The following is a 23498-nucleotide window of genomic DNA, read 5'->3' on the forward strand; positions in this document are numbered from 1 at the left end:
TATATATATATATATATATATATATATATAGAAACATAAGTTAATATCGGACATAGCACTCATGAAAGTGGCAAACCATAGACACGTGTTTTGGCCCATCATCAGTATGGTGCAGCCAAGTGTAAGGATAAGCAACACTTGGTTACCAAAAGATAGAAATATAGAAATACAAATGCACGAAGCCACCAACAGGAGCCAACCGCACATTTGTGGTTTCAGTTGATTTGTATTTCTATATTTCTATCTTTTGGTAACCAAGTGTTGCCTATCCTTACACTTGGCTGCACCATACTGATGATGGGCCAAAAGCCCGAAACACGTGTCTATGGTTTGCCACTTTCATGAGTGCTATGTCCGATATTAACTTATGTTTCTATATCAAGACACTCAATAACTTTCATATTTGTATATATATATATATATATATATATATATATATATATATATATATATATATATATATATATATATATATATATATATATATATATATATATATATATGAAATCTAGAAAGGTTAATGCAGTCAAGTTGCTGGAAAATAATTCCATGAAAATCAAAAAATGAATAGATGAGTACTTTTTGATCATTCCCATATTGATTTCAATTTAAGAGCCACCGGTAGACAGCTGTTTCAGCCTATTGGGCATCGTCAGTACTTTCTTGGCTTTTCTCATTTTGTCTTCAATCGAGGACCGCCTGCCCGGTACTGACGATGCCCAATAGGCTGAAACAGCTGTCTACCGGTGGCTCTTAAATTGAAATCAAATAGATATATATATATATATATATATATATATATATATATATATATATATATATATATATATATATATATATATATATATATATATATATATATATATATATATATATATATATATATATATATATATATATATATATATATATATATATATATATATATATATATATATATTATAAATATATATAAATATAAAATCTAGAAAGGTTAATGCAGTCAAGCTGCTGGAAAATAATTCCATGAAAATCAAGAAATAAATAGATGAGTACTTTTTGATCATTCCCATATTGATTTCAATTTAAGAGCCACCGGTAGACAGCTGTCTACCGGTGGGAATATGGGAATGATCAAAAAGTACTTATCTACTTATTTTTTGATTTTCACGGAATTATTTTCCAGCAGTTTGACTGCATTAACCTTTCTAGATTTCATATCATTTCTAGAAACATGTGGATTCGTTTTCCGATGGCATTTCAGGTTAGCTTCCCAAATTTCTGCTACCGCAGTTGTCGGTTGATTGGTCAAACCACCAACACTGACATGAAAACTTGGCAAGTTGACTTGGGTGTCACACCAATAGGTGGTTCAACTTAGTTATGTTTCACTTGCGTTTACGCAGCTAGGCTAGGCATAGGCTGAAACAGCTGTCTATATATATTGTACCTTTGGATCGATTTTTTTCTTGGTATACTGTATATCCCGTTTTGGTTTTTGTCTTCTTCTTTTTCATATTTGTTTATTTTTTGTGTTATTTTCGTGTTTGGCTTGTATGTGATTGGATTGGTGTCCAACGTACGTAAATGCTGTCTATCGTTGTGTTATTTTGTCTGTTGGGGTGACTTGATCCTTGTTCTGTATTTTTTGTTTGATTCTGATTTCTAATTTATCTATTGTCTTTTGGGTGTATCCGTTCTCGTTGGCTATTTGGTATATGATTTTCCGTTCATTGTTTCGGGCTTCATTGCTAAGTGGTATCCTTAACATTCTATATATGAATGCGTTATAGGCAGCCATTTTGTGTGATGGTGGGTGGTTTGAACTTGCGGGATGGTGGAGCTTGTTTGTGTAGGTTTCCTGTATATTGCCTGTTTAGCTTTAGCTAGAAGACAGCAAGAGCTCCACAAGGAAGAGAAGCCGCCACAACCAGTACTTGTACTCCCTACATCAGAGTATTATCGGAAAGGATAAGAAGGATTGGGTCCAAGTATAACATCAGGACCTGCTTCAAATCTGGGGACACTTTCCGTAGCAGCCTCACAAAAACCAGACCACCAAACGCGGACTTCGATTCCAAGAATTGCATTTACCGGATATCTTGCGAGTGAGGAGAATCATACTTCGGTGAAACTGAGGGGCCATTGAAAGTTCGCATTGCCGAGAATAAGAAATACACACAGCGAGGAGAAACCAGCAAATCAGGAATAGTAGAGCATGTTTGGGCTCATCAACATAATATCAAGCTTAAGCTGAAATCATCCACAATGAGGAACACTGGTTTAGGAGAAAATTCAAGGAAGCCGCGTATATGTTGTCCAACAACGCATATTGTCAAGCTAGCATAGAGATACGTAACATATGGAAATCTCTTATCAAGCGAAAAACGACCAACTCCCGCCAAACGGTCATCTCCCGCTAAAATCAATGAAGCGGAAAGAGGGGATAGGTGAAAGATGAAAGCACTCGAATGACCTTTAAATAGTCAGATCTCGGAGGAATAAGTCCAGTTATCACCCGAAGACAGAACTTTCTCGAAACAACGCGGTAATTCCAAATATTTAATTACGCCTAATGCCACCTAGCGGGTAGCTGAAAAAGATAGTACATTGTACCACTACTCGCCACTAGATGTCGTTAATTGTCACAATATACACAGTAATAATTGAAATGCAAAAAAAGCGTAAGTTTGCTAAGGTCACGCACTTTGCGACTATCCTAGTCTAGAAATATAGTTGAGGGCAGAAATTGGCCCTTGGAACAAACTGAAAAAATCATTATGGCCCGAAGGCTTCAAAGTTTGGAGACCCCTGGTCTAATATATAAAATGATTTGAAATCCCTGAAACAACTAAAAAAGAAGAATTGAAAATAAATAGCTGTAAATAACAATTATATTAAGCAAAAAAAACCTGAAATGAAATAATAGCGAAATAAAATACAAGTAAAAATAAAACAATTGAACAAAAAATAAAAATAAAGGAATTCAAAATGAAAATAAAGATAAAAATAAAAAAGTTAAGTGATTTCAACCCACAACAGAAAGTGGGGGAAGTTAGTGAGGAGATAATGCCCAAATACAGACCGAAAACAGGACAACTATGAAGCCGCCAACATCATCAACATGAGTTCCCGCCCGCTCACGGAAATAGAGGAATCCTTGTTGAGGAAAGGCTAAAATTTCGCCATTGCGCCAACATCTGTGCCCACTTTGGAGATAATTACTGCAGTGGAATCCACCAGTTTCCTTATGGACCAGACCGAGGCAGAATAATTCAGATGGAAAATCAGAGAACAGCTGGATCGAGAACCAGTTCCAACATCTAACATCAGCAATGAAGAACATAAAACTCTGAACCGCCTAGGTAGAGACAACACAATCAAGATCCTACCTGCGGATAAAGGAAACGCTACTGTGGTGATGGATACTGTTCTCTACGAACAGAAGATCGAAGAGGTTCTTCAGAAGGGATGGTACACAAAGATCGTACGGGACCCTACTGCATCAATTGAAAGAAAGTTGTACCAGATTTGGGAAAAACACCAAGTCTATTTTTCGGAAAGATCATCGCTAATATCACACCAGAGTAAGCCTCCTCACTTGTATGGACTACCCAAAATCCACAAGAAGGACGTTCCGCTTACACCGATCATCAGCTCCAGCGATTCGGCTACTCAAAACTGAAAATTTTTACTTTCCATAATACAACTATTACAAGGAAAAACATCGTCTTTTGGGAAGAATTCAAGGCATTTTGTCGAAATACTAGGGTCAATTGAAGTCACACAGAAAGATCAACTAATTAGTTTCGACGTGGAAAGCCTTTAAACCAACGTTTCGGTCGAAGGAGCACTCCAAATCATACAGAGAAAGCTATCCGAAGACGGGAACCTGAGAGAGGGAGAACCTATAGAAGTACTTATGGAATTACTAGGATGCTGTGTACTAAACTGTTATTTCCAACTGAAGGACGAATTCTTTACACAAGATGAGGGACTGCCAATGGGATCGCCACTTCCACCAGTCATAGCCAACATATGGAGTGGTTTGAAACTCTGGCCATTGAAGAAGCCCACAAGAAACCTCGAGTCTAGTTGAGAGATATGTTGACGACACCTTCATGATATGGAACCATGGGAATACTGAACTAGACGCCTTCCTGTAACACATCGACAGCGTGAGACCTTCCATCAATTTCACAATGGAGAAGGAAATCCACAACGAATTGCCATTCTTAGACGTTTTGGTGAAGAGGACCGACACTAAGTGGGAAATATCTGTATTCCGAAAACCCACTCACACGGGACAGCATCTTAGCCACGAATCCAACCACCATCAATCAACTAAAAGAGGAATCATCAAGACTTTATTAGACCGTGCTTTCGGGCTCTGTAACACGAAGGAAGGTCTCGAGAAGGAACTAGACATCAAAAATGATCTTCGACGGAATGGCTACTCCAACCAGTGCTTGCACTTCCCTACATCAGAGGATTATCGGAGAGGATAAGCAGAATTGGTTCCAAGTACAACATAAGAACCTGCTTCAGATCCGGTAACACTATCCGTAGCAGTCTCACGAAAACCAGGCCACCAAACGCCAAAGAGGCCATTGAATGTTCGCATTGCCAAGCACAAAAAACACACAGCGAGGGGAAACCAGGAATAGCAGATCATGTTTGGACCCATCAACACAACATCGAGTGGTCCCAAGCTGAGATCTTACACAGAGAGGATCATTGGTCTAGGGAAAATTCAAGGAAACCGCGTACATGTTGACCAACAACGTATTCAGCCAAGCCAGCTAAGACATACGCAACATATGGAAACCCATCATCAAGCTAAAAACCAGTGTGAAGGCAGCCATGAAAAGTTGTCTTTTACAACAATAATTTCATGGCTAGCCATGGAAATTTTCACATGAAACGATAGTTTTCAACGTTTTCAATAACACCTTTACGATTTTGTCGCGGAAAAAACATTCCCTGCAACTTTCTATCACTTTGATAAAAAAAAATCATATGTTTTGAAAAGTTTGTGCTGCTGGGGTTATTTTCACATAAAACGAAAGTATTCGGTGTATTCTATGATACCTATATGGTCTTCGATTTTGTCGCGGAAAAATACACCCCCTGCAACCCCTTCAATCATTTAGTTAAAAAAATCATATATTTTGAAAAATTTCTGCTGCTGGGGTTATTTTCACATGAAACGGAAGTATTCGGGGTATTCTATGATACCTGTATGGTCCTCGATTTTGTCGCGGAAAAATACACCCCCTGCAACCCCTTCAATCGTTTTAAGAAAAAAAATAAAATCTTTTGAAAAATTTGTGTTGCTGGGGTTATTTTCACATGAAACGAAAGTATTCAGCGTATTCTATGATACCTGTATGGTCCTCGATTTGGTCGCGGAAAAATACCCCCCCCTGCAACCCCTTCAATCATTTTGTTAAAAAAATCATATCTTTTGAAAAATTTGTGCTGCTGGGGTTATTTTCACATAAAACGTAAGTATTCGGGGTATTCTATGATACCTGTAGGTCCTCGATTTTGTCGAGGAAAATTCCACCCCCCCTGCAACCCCTTCAATCATTTTGTTAAAAAATCATATCTTTTGAAAAATTTTTGCTGCTGGGGCTATTTTCACATACAACTAAAGTATTCACCGTATTCTATGATACCTGTATGGTCCTCGTTTTGTCGCGGAAAATACCCCCCCTGCAACCCCTTCAATCATTTTGTTAACAAAATCATATCTTTCGAAAAATTTGTGCTGCTGTGGTTATTTTCACATAAAACGGAAATATTCGGGGTATTCTATGATACCTATATGGTCCTCGATTTTTTCGCGGAAAATCCCCCCCCCCTGCAACCCCTTCAATCATTTTGTTGACAAAATCATATCTTTTGAAAAATTTATGCTGCTGGGATTATTTTCAAATAAGACAAAAGTATTCGGCGTATTCTATAATTCTATGTATTTCTTCAATACAATGGATATGAAAACTTATTTCAACTGGACATTTTGAGTTTGTGAAGAACAACGTCTGAGAGATTTTGACATCATTCCAGTTCATATCATATCTATGATTTTGCGGAAATGAAACCGTTGAGGTTTCTTACAATAATTGCAGAATATGTAATAGAAAATTTCATGATGTTTGTTCCCCAATAGAGAACCTTTATAAAATTAGCAAGGCAACTTGCAGTAAAATTATTGAAATATACTTTTTCAATTGTCGAATAATTGTCGATAATTTGTCGTGAAAGAAAAATAATTGTCGCGCATTTCCTTTTTTTTATAAGGGGTAGCTCTGCTAACTTGATATAAAGTTAGCACAGCACCTGTAGTAAAATTTTTAATATAACTGAATTATTAAAACTTTCATTACTAGTATTTGTCGAATAATTGTCGTAACCCAATTCATATCAAGAAATATCCTGAAACGTATTTTTTTGGAAAATATTGCGTTTTTCGTGTCATACCTTGTACTATATGGATATTTTGAACCATATGGCAACACCGCAACAGGCGTATTTGCTTTCTTCATATATTTTTTAACAGTGAAAAGTGCTAAAATAAATTTGTAATGTATCTACGTAAAAATGATCGATACATTTTTTTGTTTCATCAATTTTTGTAAGCATATAATCATGTCGATTATTTTTTGCAATTAGCAACCTATTGACCAATTGTATCTCTTTCGACAATCGTTTATAAATAATTAATTATTATTATTTACAAAAGACAACTTATTGATCAATTGTTTCTTTTTCGACAATTGTTTATGAATGAAAAACAATTGTCGCTCTTCAACATTTTTTTTAAATAGGTGGCTCTGCTAACTTGATATAAAGTTAGCACGATCATCCCAGTACAGGTCTGAATAATTCTCAAATGTCGAAATTTTTGTCATTAATATTTGTCGAGTAATTGTCGTATTTCTTTCGACAATTGTTTATGAAGGAAAAACAATTGTCGCTCTTCAACTTTTTTTTAAATAGGTGGCTCTGCTAACTTGATATAAAGTTAGAAGGGTCACCCCTGTACTCAATAATACTCAAATATCGGAATTTTTGCTATTAATATTTTTCGAGTAATTGTCGTAACGCTCTTCATGTGAGAAAACGATAAAAAATGTATTTTTCTTTACGTTATATTTTAAGAATACTTAGTTTGCGCTAGATGGCAACGCCGCAATAAAAATATCTTATTCGTTCATTAGTTTTTTCTAGAGATATTCAAAAAGTAAAGTATTGATGAATTGTCGAAATATCAGAATTGATATGTCGTATGTATTCCTGTTGAAAAAGTCGATTATATTAAAGAGAAATTATGAATTTCTCCCAGCGGGCAACGTAATCCTGTTTTTCTATTAATTATTTTTTTTTACAAAAGATACCTTATTAATGGATTGTCGTATCTCTTTCGACAATTGTTTATGAAGGACAAACAATTGTCGCTCTTCAACTTTTTTTTAAATAGGTGGCTCTGCTAACTTGATATAAAGTTAGCACGATCATCCCAGTACAGGTCTGAATAATTCTCAAATGTCGAAATTTTTGTTATTAATATTTGTCGACTAATTGTCGTATCTCTTTCGACAATTGTTTATGAAGGTAAAACAATTGTCGCTCTTCAACTTTTTTTCAAATAGGTGGCTCTGCTAACTTGATATGTAGTTACCACATCCTCCCCAGTAGAAATCCCTAAAAGTTTAATCTATAGTGCGTTACGACAATTATTCGACGAATATTAATAGCAAAAATTCCGCTATTTGAGTATTACTACTAACTACTAACCCTACTAACTTTATATCAAGTTAGCAGAGCCATCTATTTAAAAAAAAAGTTGAAGAGCGACAATTGTTTTTCCTTCATAAACAATTGTCGAAAGAAATACGACAATTACTCGACAAATATTAGTGACAAAAATTTCGACATTTGAGAATTATTCAGACCTGTACTGGGATGATCGTGCTAACTTTATATGAAGTTAGCAGAGCCACCTATTTAAAAAAATGTTGAAGAGCGACAATTTTTTTCCATTCATAAACAATTGTCAAAAGAGATACGACAATTGATCAATAAGTTGTCTTTTGTAAAAAAATAATCAACAGAAAAACAGATCACTTTGCCTGCTGGGAGAAATTCAAAATTCTTCTTTAATATACCTGCATACGATATATCAATTCTGCTGTTTCGACAATTGAACAATACTTTTGTTTTTGATTGATCTTTATTTATAAACGATTGTCGAAAGAGATACAATTGGTCAATAGGTTGCTAATTGCAAAAAATATTCGACATGATTATAGGATTACAAAAATTGATGAAACAAGAAAATGTATCGATAATTTCCACGTAGATACATTACAAATTTATTTTAGCACTTTTCACTGACGCTCTTTTTGAAAAATATATGAAGAAACGCCTGTTGAGGTGTTGCCATATGGTTTAAAATATCCATATAGTACAATGTATGACACGAAAAACGCAATATTTTCCAAAAAAATACGTTTTAGGAAATTTTTTGATATGGACTGGGTTACGACAATTATTCGACAAATACTAGTAATGAAAGTTTTAATAATTCAGTTATATTAAAAATTTTACTACAGGTGCTGTGCTAACTTCATATCAAGTTAGCAGGGCTACCCCTTATAAAAAAAAGAAGATGCGCGACAATTATTTTCCTTTCCCGACAAATTCTCGACAATTAAAAAAGTATATTTCAATGATTTTACTGCAAGTTGCCTTGCTAACTTTATGGAGGTGAACAGTGAATGTTTGATTTGTAGAAATTTCAGTACTATTTCTGGCCACTGATCACAAAGATATCAAGTTGATTCATTAGTGAAATGTTATTTTTCCCAAAAGTATTTAATTCATTTCTGGAATTTTATATTGAATACACTTACGTACTTAATTATTTGATTGAAATGGAAATACAATGAATTAATTTCCAATTTTGAGTATTTGTTTCATTTGTACGGAGTTATTTTTATTATCTTATGCATAAATACTGTTGAAATATTTTTTTTAAATATCTACTAATTATTTATTTTTCTATCAATACGATTACGTTTTATTAATTATGGAAAATAATTAACCATTTATTTAATGTTATGGAAATATTTTTGTTAATTAACAAGTATTTTGACTTGTTGACATTTTTTCAAAGTGGATTAGGCCTCATGGGAAAACCAACCGCAATGAAAAAAAAGCCTGTTATTTTATCGCAAGGCGGTGGGGAAAAAAGTAAACTAACAAGATCTACAATAATAGTTTTGAATCATATTTGTTGAACTTAGGAAAACAGTATCGGTGTTACAGAATACACTGACTACGACAGTTTCACGTGAAAATATTCCCGGAAGCACAAATTTTTCAAAAGATATGATTTTTTAAATTAAAATGATGACAGGGGTTGCAGGGGGTGTATTTTTCCGCAACAAAATCGAGAACCATTTAGGTATCATAGAATAAGCCGAATACTTTCGTTTTATGTGAAAATAACCACAGCAGCACACCTTTTTCAAAAAATATGATTTTTTTATCAAAATGATTGAAGGGGTTACAGGGGGTGTATTTTTCCGCGACAAAATCGAGATCCATGTAGGTATCATAGCCGAATACTTTCGTTATATGTGAAAATAACCATAGCAGCACAAATTTTTCAAAAGATATGATTTTTTTTGTCAAAATGATTGAAGGGGTTGCAGAGGGGGTATTTTTTCGCGACAAAATCGAGTACCAAATAGGTATCATAGAATACGGCGATTACTATCGTTTTATGTGAAAATAACCCCAGCAGCACAAATTTTTCAAAAGATATGATTTTTTGTATCAAAATGATTGAAGGGGTTGCAGAGGGGGTGTTTTTCCGCGACAAAATCGAGGACCATATAGGTATCATAGAATTCGCCGAATATTTTCGTTTTATGTGAAAATAATCCCAGCAGGACAAATATTTCAAAAGATATGATTCTTTTATCAAAATGATTGGCGGGGTTGCAGGGGGTGTATTTTTCCGCGACAAAATCGAGAACCATATAGGTTTCATAGAATACGCCGAATACTTTCGTCTTATGTAAAAATAACCCCATCAGCACAAATATTTCAAAAAATATGATTTTTTTTATCAAAATGATTGGAGGGGTTGCAGGGGGTGTATTTTTCCGCCACAAAATCGAGGACCATATAGGTATCATAGAATACGCCGAATACTTTCGTTTTATGTGAAAACAACACCAGCAGCACACATTACAAAATGATTGAAGGGGTTGCAGAGGGGTATATTTCCGCGACAAAATCGAGGACCATATAGGTATCATAGAATACGCCGAATACTTTCGTTTTATGTGAAAATAACCCCAGCAACACGAACATTTCAAAAGATATGATTTTTTTTATCAAAATGATTGAAGGGGTTGCAGAGGTGTACTTTTCCGCGACAAAATCGAGGACCATATAGGTATCATAGAATACACCGAATACTTTCGTTTTATGGTGAAAATAACCCCAGCAGCACAAATATTTCAAAAGATATGATTTTTTTCATCAAAACGATTGAAGGGGTTGCCAAGAGGTGTATTTTTCCGTGACAACTATCGTTTCATGTGAAAATTACCATGGCTGGCCATGAAATTATTGTTATAAAAGACAACTTTTCATGGTTAGCGATGAATTTTAACGACCAATGGCGGCTTGGCGCACTCCTTTCCGTTAATGGTAAATTCCCCCAATTCGTGGCTAAAACCCATGGCTGCCTTCACACTGGTTACTGTTTCTTACTAGTCCAACATATTGTACAATGAAAAAATTTGAAAACATAACCAGTACTTTCTGTCAACAATATCTCCACCCCAATCGGAATCAACATATCCAACGAGAATATCAGAAATACTATCAAGCTTAAGAATTAACTTTAGATTCAATGTTCCCTTGACATAACGGAAAACTCTTTTCAAAGCTTTATACAAACAATCATTTGCCTTATCCTGAAATCTACTGAGTACATTTACACTTTCACATAAATCTGGTCTAGTACCTGACACTGCATAAAGAAGACTTCCTATTATTTTTTTACACTGTTCATTTAAACTTTTTGAAGTTTCATTTTTCAACAGAGCAAAATCTAAATTTTGGTCCATAGGGGTACTTATAGGATTGCATTGGCTCATATTATATTTTTCCAAAACTTGTTTTAAGTAATCAGATTGATCAAGTTCAATATAGCCCTGTTCTAAATTCTGTTTGACATTTATACCTAAATAACTAGAAACAAATCCTAAATCCTTCATAGAAAAATTATTCTTTAGAACAATTTTCAACTTGTTGACATCAGAATCATCAGTACCCATAATTAGTATATCATCTACATACAATAGAATGAACAATTTACTTTTGTTTGAGACTTTACAATAGAGACAAAAATAATTTTGGGACCTTACAAACTTCCGTTTTAATCAAAATATCGAATTTATTATTCCAACATTTTGGAGATTTTCTGAGTCCATAGATTGATTTATTCAATTTACAGTCGAGGAATTTGTTCTATTTTTACCTGGTAATGACATATATACCTCTTCTGTTATATTACCATGTCAGAAAGCACTTTGAACATCCATGTGTGATACATGTAAGCCTAGTTTAGCTGCTATGACTAACATTATTCTAAAAGTAGACAATTTGGCAACCGGAGCATAAATGTCATACAGTTCATTTACCCGGTCTTGCTGAAAACCACGAGCAACCAAACGAGCTTTATATTTGCCGTCACTTTTGATTTTAAACACCCATTTGCTTTCTAACACTTTCTTATCAACAGGCCATGACACTTCACTGCACACATCATTTTGCGTAACACATTGAGTTCCCCTTCTATTGCTGCTTCCCATTTGAGTGCGTTTGTGCCAGAAATTGCCTCTTCCAATGACAATAATGCTTCTAGTGCTGTAAAAAAACTGGTTTCATAGTCGTTCATCCAAGCAGGTTTCTTTAAATCCTCCCTCTTCTTCCTACAATAGGGTCACTAGTTTCTGGAGTATCTTCTCCCTCTGCGAACGAATCATCAGAACTTTCTTCCTCCGTAGAATCATATCCTTCTTCTAGTTTGATCCTCATGTTGAGTATTTTGCGAAATATGTGTTTCTTCATTTTCTTGAATAGTTTCTATATTTATTGGTTGTTCTTCAGTATCTAAATCCAATACAATGACCTTTTCACTGACTTTTTCATTTGTTTTCTCATTTTCTGGTATGAAGACCAAGTCTCTATGAATCTCAACTTTATTAGTATCAGGAAAGTAGACTCTATAGCCTTTGACCTCTTCACCATAGCCTACCAGTATTCCTTTCTTACTCTTTGGATTCAATTTCAGTCTTTTTTCTTTGGGAATATGTGTACCAACTTGAGTCCCAAATACTTTCAGTAATGAAATATCAAAATCTTTTCCATACCATAATTGATAAGGAGTTTTATTAGTGCTTCTTCCTAGTCCTATTCTGTTCATTACAAATGCAGCAGTGTTGATTGCCTCAGCCCAAAATTTATTTTGCAAGTTCTTAATGAAGCATAGTGCTAGCTGCCTCGACTAAAGTTCTATTTTCCCTCTCTGCGCGACCATTTTTTTGTGGGGTATAGATTTTTCGTGCCTGACTCCATTTCTCCTCAAAATATCATCCAACTCTATGTTGGCGAATTCCAGACCATTGTCTGTTCTCAAAGTTTTAACTTTAAAGCCAGTTTGAGTTTCAATAAATTTCAAAAAACTCTCATTTTTTTGTTTTGTTTCTGACTTGTTTTTCAAGAAATGTATTATTCTATAGTTTGGGAATTCATCTTTTAACAGCAAAAAATATCTTGCTCCTCCTATAGATTCTGTCTCGAAAGGCCCACACAAGTCGGCATGGATAAGCTGAAGCTATAGATTCACTTTTATTGAACTTCAATCTATGTTGTTTGCCAACAATACAACCGTTACAAAAATTTTCTTTCTCTATAAATTCTATATTATTGGTTTTTAAGCCTTTTTCACAAGATTGAAATTCATATATGCAAACTTATAATGCCAACCCACACAGCACCAGATATTCATGGAATATTCCCTCTATGTCATAAAACGAATGTATATATTCCAAATATTCATAGAATATTCTTGGAATATATACATGCCTTTAGAATATTCATAGAATATGCTTGAATGAATATGTCAGGATTGTTCCCGAAAGAATGTGCATAGAATATCTATAAATGGATTATTCTCCCGTGAATATTCTAAGAATATTGTCGATCGAATATACCATATGGTATATTCTTAGAATATATCTCCACGGTATATTTTGGAATATTGTATTATATGTATTACTGGAATTTTGAATTATCTTATGATAACGTATTGAAATAATTCAATATTATTAAAAACAAAAATATTTGAAGATTTTAATCGAATGCATAACCTAACTTTTTGAACTTAACGCGAAGATTCTAACTGTTGGAAACGACAAAAAAATTCGAATGGGCCAATAAATGAACCAATGCATCAATGAATCGGTTTATTCTCATCCTATTTGTCTTTTTGTAATTGAAATTATTCAATTACGAAGCGACAAATCCTGGCAACAGAGAAATTGGGAAGTGAACTATTGGACGTTTCTTATTGGTCAATTGAAGTGCAGCGCGCGACAGACATCGCTTGGCAGCTTTGCGTTGAAATCGACATTTGATTTGACATGGCGGTTGACATGGCAGGTTTGCGTGTGTAATGTATGGTGTATTGGTGTCAGTATCAAAGTATAATTCTCTCATGTTCAGTGTACCATTTATAGTTTAAGGCTGTCCAATTTGCAGCACAGCGAATAGTTTGCTTTTGCATCTTCAAACAGTAGAGTTACATATTCAGTCTTTAAGAAAAGTAAGTAAATGACATAATGAAGCACGATGCTTAACGTACAATACCTCATTTCAGGCCCGAGGAAAGTTCGTGTGTGGGATTTGTTGGTTTGACATGTTTATAAACTAGAGTGATTTTAGTTGTGTATCTTCAGTAGAGAAAAGTAAGTGAATGACTCTTTTGTATCATTTGTTTTCATAATTTTTATCATTTTTTTCAAGATAGTATCAATATGCCCAAAAAGGAAACGGAGTGGTACCCGATACAAGACGGTGCGCCAAGAAACTGAAAACGTAATGAGTACTTTTCAACAAGGGAATGCAAGTTGCTCTCCAAGTCATAAAAAGTTGTAAATGTTCATGAGGAACCTATGAGAAAAATATCTATTTGATTTTTATTCCAATTTTATTTTGCCACTTTCAAATAGTAATAATGAACGTTAATGTTGGACAAATAGCAGGAAAACTCTTCTGGTGAGCAAAGTTTGGATAACTTTGAGTAAGTGAAATTCATTGAAGAACCCATCATACCACTCATTTAAAATAATTTATTTGTGGGTTTATTTTTTGAAGTGAGAAACCTATATCTCGCTCATTTCTTGATGTTATACATTTTTTCTTCTTGAATGAAATGATATATTTATTATTTTTCAATTAGCGCTGATGAATCCAGAGAGTTGCTATTTTAGTATATTTTTCAGTGTACATTTTTTTGAAAGTAGGAACATCCTAATTTGAATACATTTGTAATATTTGTAACATGAAAATATTCAGGAATATTTTATTCAGTGAATAAATATCTCGAATTAGATTTTTTAGTTTCAATATTTGTAGAAACGTCAAGTATTTCAATGTATATTGTTTCTGAAATAAATGTATTTATGAATAGTATGTATTTTATTACTTTTATTACTTTATTATATATATATATATATATATATATATATATATATATATATATATATATATATATATATATATATATATATATATATATATATATATATATATCTGCCTAATAGCATATACTCGTCACATTCTTGGAATATTCCAAATATTCCTAGGATATTCATAAAATATATTTTTAGAATATTTTATGGTGATTCCCTATTTTATATTCCTACAATAAGTTATGAATATCCCCAATATTTTATGAATATTCCTCGGATTCTACTCCCGGAATATTCTTAATAGAATATACCTTACATATTCTAAGAATATTTCAAGATATTCCAAGAATATCCCCAAAGAATATTCTTAGAATGTATCAAAGGTTCGCCAGGAGCACTTCCAGGGAATATTCTCCAGGAGATATCTATATTCATGGCATATTCATAGCATAATACAATATCCTTGAATGTATATTCATGAAATATTCCTGGAACATCTATTGCTATGTGGGTAATCAACTAAGCTTTCAGCAACATTACGGTATGACCTATTATCTGTAGGTTTGAATCTGAACATCATTTTGAAGAATTTACTCTGCCGTGGCTACTGCCAGAGTTGAACCTTTTTGGTCAAGTAATTTACTCTTATTCATATCTGATTGAAGAATGTAACCTTTGTCTAAGGCTTTTCCTACAGAGAATAAGTTTATTTTAAATTCTGGGATGTACAGTACTTGTTAAGCTCAGTTTTAATCCATTCCTTTTCATTCCAGGCTTCAAGTACTATTTTTCCAATCCCTTCAACCTTGACAAGAGAACCATCTTCCATTTTCACTAGTTTGGAGACTGAAGTATATATGTATTCAAACTGTGTTAAATCAAAACATATGGTCACTGGCCCCACTGTCCATGCACCAGTCGGTACTGTCAAATTCGGAATCACCTGATAAAGCAGCAGATTTTGAATCTTCACCCATTTTAGTGATAAAGGCATTCCATGAAGCATTTAATGTTCTCTCTCTAGACCGAGAATTTTCTTCCATTTTTTTCTTGAACCAGCAATCATTCAAAGTATTTCCTTGTTTCTTGCAGTAATTGCAAAACTTTCCTTTCTTCCCAGTGTTTCCTGCATCAGAACAAAACTTTTGAATATGACAAGTTACGGTTTTTGAATGGTCTTTCCTGCAGCTAATGCCACTGACTGCTCACTTTGTTCAATTCTTTCCTCTTCCACCAATAGTCTCAAAGTGAGTTGAAAAAAATTTTTGCGTGTACTTACGTATTTTGATGCGTAGATTACGAATCCGAAAGAAAAAAGCGGCGCTCTCCCTTATTTACAAAGTTAAAGCCCTTCAAAGTTCTGGAAATGGCAACTTTTCAGCCTTCTTTTTCACAAAATGAACTATTTAAAAACACAAGAATCTATTCACTAGGTCACCTTTACACCTTATTCCTCCTTCTTTGACACTTTTCACTTCAATAATCAACATTTTTCTTATAAAAAACTTAATTTAAAAACGAATGCTTCTCCTGGTGACGTTATTCTATTTTTAGGTTAGTTACTAGTGACATTTCAGAAAAAAGTGGTTGGTATTTGCAGCCGCCTACTATTTCAAATTCGTAATACACCACCAAAAACCAATTTACGATCTAAAGAATGAAGGTAAAAAACATTTATTTCTGACCGGGATATTATAAGCTTATATCGTCATAGTTACGCTATCAATAAAGAGGGTCATAACTCCCTTGGGACATTATAGATTTTATAATTCCCTCTACCTTTCACAAGTAAAAATAAATAGAAATGAAAACTGAACCATATTTTATTTATTCACGTCATTACAAATAATAAATGTACAATTTTGAAATGTTCTCTGAAAATTACTTCCGCCACTGGAAACAATTTCTTCTTTTGTATGGCTGGAGCTTCTGTTCACTACAGTCGAGGTACCTGCCTCTTCTGATGACAAAGTAGACAACATACCTTACCAGTTCTTGAAAATATGCCAGAAATACAGTTTCAGTGACATCTTTTGGCATAACATTTTTCCGTGTCAGCCAGTCCAGATATATCTTGTATTCTTTTTGGTATACGGCTTCACTTTTCGATGGAATTAATGATTCTCTTGCTTGTTCAGCTTTTTTCAAAATATCCTCCATTATATTTGGGGTAGAAAACACGTTTTCACCGCAAACACAGCTTGATAACAAAGTTCTGTTTATAAACAAGTAACATAGCAACAACCTAGCAACAAGAAAACTCTACTATAATCAACGGTACCTGATTCAAATATACCGGGAAGGTAATGAATTGGTACATTTTTCCGTTTCAAAAATGAACAAAATTTTATTGAAATCGGTCAGAAATAAAATTATCTATGTACCACGGGAATTAATGAGCCTTAATAACCTCAGGCAATTGCTGTCCCTCGGGCCAGAGGCCCTCGGGACGCAAACTTTGCCATCGGTAATTAAGGCCCTCCTAATTCCCTTGATACATAAATAACTATTTAATTACTTCAGGAATATGGACTGCATCAGTCGTACCAGCCATCCCATTAACCTTAAAAACGTAAAATACAGAGATATGTAACCAAAAAGCAGCTCCATACATTTTTTAACATTTTTATTGGAAAAATGTTGATTATTGAAGTGAAAAGTGTCAAATAAGGAGGAATAAGGTGACCTAGTGAATAGATGCTTGTGTTTTTAAATAGTTTATTTTGTGAAAAAGAAGGCTGAAAAGTTGCCCTTTTCAGAACTTTGAAGGGCCGTAACTTTGTAAATAAGGGAGAGCGTCGCTTTTTTCTTTCGGATTCGTAATCTACGCATCAAAATACGCAAGTACACGCAAACATTTTTTCAAAATCGCCGGGTGTCCTCAAAACGAAAATTTACCGTCATATATACCTACAGATGTTTATGTGAAGTTATCGGGATAGATTCGGTTGTCAAACTTTGTTCTGTATAGACGTGTTTCAAAACCGGGTGTTTTTTTCCTAGCGAAATCTAACCAAGTTTTCCTTTGTTTGAAATTAAACCTTTCTTTCCCTTTTGTTTTTGGTGAGTACTATTATATATTGGGAGTAGCAAGGGTTCCTGAAAATGTTAGATCCTGAGGGGGGTCAACCCCCCTATTACTACGGAAAATCAGGATGGTGATAATGATAATACTTTGATGGATGATGAATATGACGAAGAGCAAGCCAGGATAGCAAAACAACAAAAAAATAATGAAGTGGGAAACAATAGTCCAAATACGACAACCAGGTAAAAAAAATCGTTAAACCTATCTATTATAAAAACTCAGATATTGGGCCTTTTTTGGTTATGATTGAAGCCAAGGACGAGCTTCAAAAAAACGTAGGGAGACTTAATCATCTCACGATTGCAACGGAAATTTTTGATCTTCAACTAAAAGATGTAAAAATGGTGAAAATTAAAGGAATTAATAAGTTAGGGATTGAATTTTGCAATGCAGAGACTGCTAATAACTTTACTAAGAATGAGGGTCTGAAAAATAAGGGTTATAATATTTATATTCCACAAAATCAAGTTACATGCAAAGGCATTATCAGAAACGTACCCAAATCTTTTAGTTTTGACAAAATTAAAGCAATAACTCGCAGTCCTTTCAAAATTTTGGACATTAGAAGATCAAATAGGAGAGTTCGTAATGAAGATAACACGGTGGAATATGTTCCCACTGCAACAATTTTAGTGACGTTTGAAGGAATAATCCTTCCCAGACATATTTCTATGAGTTTCCTATCTATGCCAGTCATTCCATACATTCAACCAGTTATGCAATGCTTTTCTTGCTTAGAATTGGGACATACTAGAAATCAGTGTATGAGTAGTAAAGTAAGGTGTCACAACTGTGGCTCCGATACAGTTCATGATAGTACATGCATAAAAAAAATGCAAATTTTGCGATAGTGGTGAGCACAATTCATTGAGTAAAATATGTCCGGAATTTGAACGGCAGAAAGAAATTAAGCGATTAATGGCTTATGAAAACCTTGGTTATTTTGATGCTAAACAGCTTGTTCCTAGAATTGATAGATCTCTTAATGATAGGATAGAAGTCAACATACCGAGAAAGCCTAGATTTAGTAACTTCTCTTTAGTAGCTGGTGACTTTCCGAACATTTCAAAACCTCTTAACTCCCAAAGCAATAGTATAAGTATCGAACAAAGGCGGTCTGTTTTAGGTCTCATTAGGAAAGATTTTCAATTTTTAACTATCAAATATAAAGATATTAACATAATAAACGTTTACTCCACTCCCACAAATAAAATATCTCTCACAATTTTTAACCATATAATTAATAAACTAGATGGATCTCCAATCATAATGGGGGATTTTAATGCTCATCACTATTTAAGGGGAAGCGCTAATAATGATAGGAATGGCAACATTTTAATAGAGATAATTAACAATCATAATATGGTGTTATTGAATGATGGCTCTCCGGCACGTTTATCAAATCCTAATGAGAACCCTAGTCCCCTTGACCTCACTATAGTATCCAATGAGTTAGGCACAAAAACTTGCTGGGAAGTATTGGGGGACTGTGCGAACAGTGACCATTTTCCTACAGCGTGTATCTATAACCAATCTATAATACACACTAACGAGTGCAACCTTGAACATTATAGTAAACGAAATTACTCTAAAGCTGACTGGAGTATTTACTCTAGAGAAATATCCCTTGCACTTTATAATTCTACTGGAAAAATAAGTTACCAGACATTTATCGATATGGTTAACTATGCAGTTGAAATAGCCATTCCAACCATAACCTGTAACCCCTTCAAATCAAAGAAAGCGGAATGTCCTTGGTGGGATGAAGCATGTTCTAAGAAAATCAGAGAACGTAGGGCGGCTATAAACTCTTTCAAATCTAATCCATCTTTAGAAAATTATATACTTGCAAAAAAAAATATTGCACTAAGCAGAAAATTTCTAAAACAAAAAATCTAAATTTAAAATATTTTGTGCTTCGCTTAACAGAGAATCGAATGTAACATATGTTTGGCGAACTGTTCAAAAGTTTAACTTGATCCAACAAGGGACCTCCCCAAAAAAACTCCCTACTGAACAAATCTGTTTGAATATCTTAGACGATCTATCAACCTGCTTCATAGATCCAAGTTTTGTTTTAACGGTTACTGAAAATGTTAGCTCCTTTTCCATTATGGAATTGTGGAACGTTCTAGAAAATAGAAAAAAGTCTGCTCCTGGTAGGGATAATATCACCTATGAGATGATAAAACATTTTCCTTTATGTGCCAAATACAAACTTCTTGAAATTTACAATAACTGCCTCTTTGGAGGAGATATTCCAAGTCAGTGAAAAGAACAAACCCTTGTAGCCTTCCTTAAACAATCCAGGGACCCAAGCTTATCTAGTAGCTATCGGGCGATTATTTTATCTTCATGCATTTCTAAACTATTAGAATCAATGATCAAAAACAGAATGGAATGGTTTATTGAGAATAACCAATTATTGAACCACTTTCAATGTGGTTTTAGAAAAGGAATGGGTACAACCGATAATATAGCTCAACTTATCACTTTTATTCAATTAGCTTTCAGTAATAACGAACAAGTTCTCGCAGTATTTTTGGACATAAAAGCTGCTTATGACCATGTCTCAACATTTTTCTCTTATACGAATATCTACACAAAATGAACATATCTTCTGCATTAGCCAATCTTGTTATACGACTTCTCATCAATAGGCAAGTCTTTATCAAAGATAACAATAATTGTATGTTAGGACCTAAACAAATTTCAACGGGTCTTCCCCAGGGCTCTCCGCTGAGCCCTCTTCTTTTTAATATCTATACGAACTCCATCTATGAAATAATACCTGAAAATATTATCCTGTTGACATATGCAGACGATCTTACAATCCTTATAAAAGATTCAAACACACTTAGAAAGGGCAATCTTATGAACGAGACACTCACTAACATTGCTGCATGAATGAATAAACATAATTTTCAAGTTTCCGTTGGAAAAAGTGAATGTGTTTTGTTTACAAAAAATAATAGCAAAATATCCTTCTTAATCCCATCATTTTCAATGACCAAATCATACCCTTAAAAAAACAGGTTAAATACCTTGGTGTCCATCTCACAAACAATCTTAATTGGGAACCTTACATTGAAACAGTTAAAATGAAAAGTATAAAAGGCATAAATATTATGAGATCATTCAGCAGAGTCTGGTGGGGAGCAGATCCGGCTACTTTTCATATGGCATATAACGGCCTTGTTAAATCACATCTAGACTATGGATCAATTTTTATCAAACCTTCATCTATTCAGTCCCTAAACAAACTTGATTGTATTCAATATCAGGCGCTTCGGGTAATGACTGGATGCATGAGATCTACTCCGACAAATGCGCTGTTGGCGGAGACTTCAGAGATGTCCCTGGACTATAGACGTAAATGCTTGGCTACAAAATTTTTATTAAAAATTATAACAATTCAAGGACATCCACTTATTAACTGCATAGAAAAATTAAAAAAAAATTGTATGACTAATGCTGGTTACTGGTACTGCAAAGAAACTCCTTACCTGGTAGATGCCTTTAATATGATCATTCCTTACAAGGACGAGATTTACTACTCAAACAAACTACCATGTTTTGAATTTGGATATGATCTCCAGTTATGGGAAGTCCCGTCCATAAATTTAAACATTAATAAAGATTCATTATTTAATAATACTTTATTTAAAGAGGCTACCCAGAAGTTTTCAGACTCTTATTCCTTTGTATTTACAGATGCTTCAAAATGCGATGTGGGAAAAAATAATGAAAAAACAGGGATTGGGGTGTACATTCCAGAAATTAATTTTTCATTTTCATCCCGAATACCTAACTTGTTAAATATTTGCAATGCCGAAATCGCTGCAATTAATTCAGGTATAAGTACCTGTTTAAAAAAAAATATCAAAAAATGCATTGTCTTTACTGACTCACGGAATGCTATTTACAAACTTTCTCAGAGAAGAATACACTCATCAAATGACTACGTCTCCCTATGTACTAAACAGCTCTTCTACGACTCCATAGAAAATGGAATGGACTATCGCATTGCCTGGATCCCTGGACATACACACATCGATGGCAATGATAAAGCTGACACGTTGGCATCATAGGAAGGATCCTCAATATCCCCCAACAAATACCATTAGATAAGTCAGAAATATTATGTAAGTTGAGGCATCAAATTTGGCTAAAATTCAATGAGTCCTGGTACAATCTATCCCTTAATAAGGGGAAATGGTATACATTAATTCAGGAAGGTTTTCCAACATCACCTTGGCATAACAAATTTCCTTTCATTGATAGAAGGCACCTCACCACCATAATTCGTATGCGAACAGGACACTGCCTTACAGGAGCCCATTTATTTCGAATTGGTTGCAGAGAACATCCTTACTGTGATTGTGGAAAAGTTGAGGACCTCAATCATATCATACTGGAATGCCCTATAAACTATATACCTGAGTTGGACCTATACCATGAATTTCAAAATCTAGGTTTAAAATCTCCTCTACCATTGCAAACCATTTTATATAATATGAACTTCAAAATAATGCTACTCCTAATGAAATTTATAACCTATAACAGAATTGACTTATAGTATAATAACAAAATTACTCTTACAGATCCCTACTTTTTATAACCTGGGTGCTACTAGTCCGAGGCAACATTTCGGGTGTGTAATGCTCCGCCGTTGCTCCGGAGCGAGAAAAGTGACATCCTTTGTTGTGCTATCTGTCTTATACCTACCTCAAAAATAATTATTCACCTGGTCAGTTGGTCTATACATTGTCTTTCACTGTAAATAAGTTAAGTAAAAATATATATATAGTCATAATTGCAGAATAGGATGTTTATGGAATCACTTCGAGTGAGACAACCTAAACATCTGAGGGAAGGGTGATGGAACAAATCACCGATGACTGGCAAATTGCCGAAAAGGCAGAGCCATAAGAAGAAGAAGAAGACATCGGGATAGAGGAGAATATCCGTCCACTGTTGCCAAGTTTCACATAATTCCTAGCCACGCTTTTGTATGCCCCAAATTGTAAGATATTATGAAAATAATAGTTTGAGGAGATTTTAAGGATGCCCTGAATGTAATAGAAACGAAAGATTCCTAATTTATCAATGTCTTATCTTTTAATTTCTTGAAAAAAATTTGCAGTCTGAAAGTGTAAAAAATAAAAACTGATATTTTTGACATTTTTCTTATATCTCCGGTAATAGGGGATGATCGTTGATGAATTTTCCACTGTAATATAGCACATTATTCATAGATGATAATTACAAGATCAAATAAATTTGCGGTGCCGTCGGAGAAGGTGTAAAAAATTGAAATTTAATTTTTTTCACATATTTTTGCTTATATCTCGGTTGAAGATCCTTCAGCAACAACAAAACAAATGCTCAATACAATGAATAATATTTTTACATATCTATATTTGGAGTTTATGAGTTATACTCTGGGGTTATTGACTGAATTTAATTTGTTATCCCAGTCAGAAAAACCACTTATTCATAAAATTAAATCTGAAACAGAGAGACTTTCAAAAACACTTTGTTGTAATTATATGGAAATAGAAGAGGTAAAACAGAAAAATATTTTTTCTCTAGACCATAATAATCCTAGAAAATTCGTGAAATTAGATAAAATATACCTTGAA

General features: G+C 34.1%; 2 long non-coding RNA genes across 2 annotated transcripts; one reads left to right on the forward strand and one right to left on the reverse strand.

Annotated features, from left to right (window-relative positions):
* The first annotated feature begins 13705 nt into the window (after positions 1-13705).
* On the forward strand, positions 13706-14544 carry LOC141480424 (uncharacterized). The gene is made up of 3 exons (XR_012464334.1): positions 13706-13897; positions 13952-14039; positions 14098-14544. It is a non-coding gene; the product is annotated as an uncharacterized lncRNA (long non-coding RNA).
* Positions 14545-21735: 7191 nt separating this feature from the next.
* Positions 21736-22900, reverse strand: LOC141480385 (uncharacterized). The gene is made up of 2 exons (XR_012464305.1): positions 22078-22900; positions 21736-22021 (listed from the first exon to the last, which is right to left on the reverse strand). It is a non-coding gene; the product is annotated as an uncharacterized lncRNA (long non-coding RNA).
* Positions 22901-23498: the final 598 nt, after the last annotated feature.

This window comes from Leptinotarsa decemlineata, unplaced genomic scaffold (genome assembly GCF_025532065.1).
Source record: "Leptinotarsa decemlineata unplaced genomic scaffold, Ldec_3_MD MMD2_P_RNA_scaffold_8, whole genome shotgun sequence".
Lineage (NCBI taxonomy): Eukaryota > Metazoa > Arthropoda > Insecta > Coleoptera > Chrysomelidae > Leptinotarsa > Leptinotarsa decemlineata.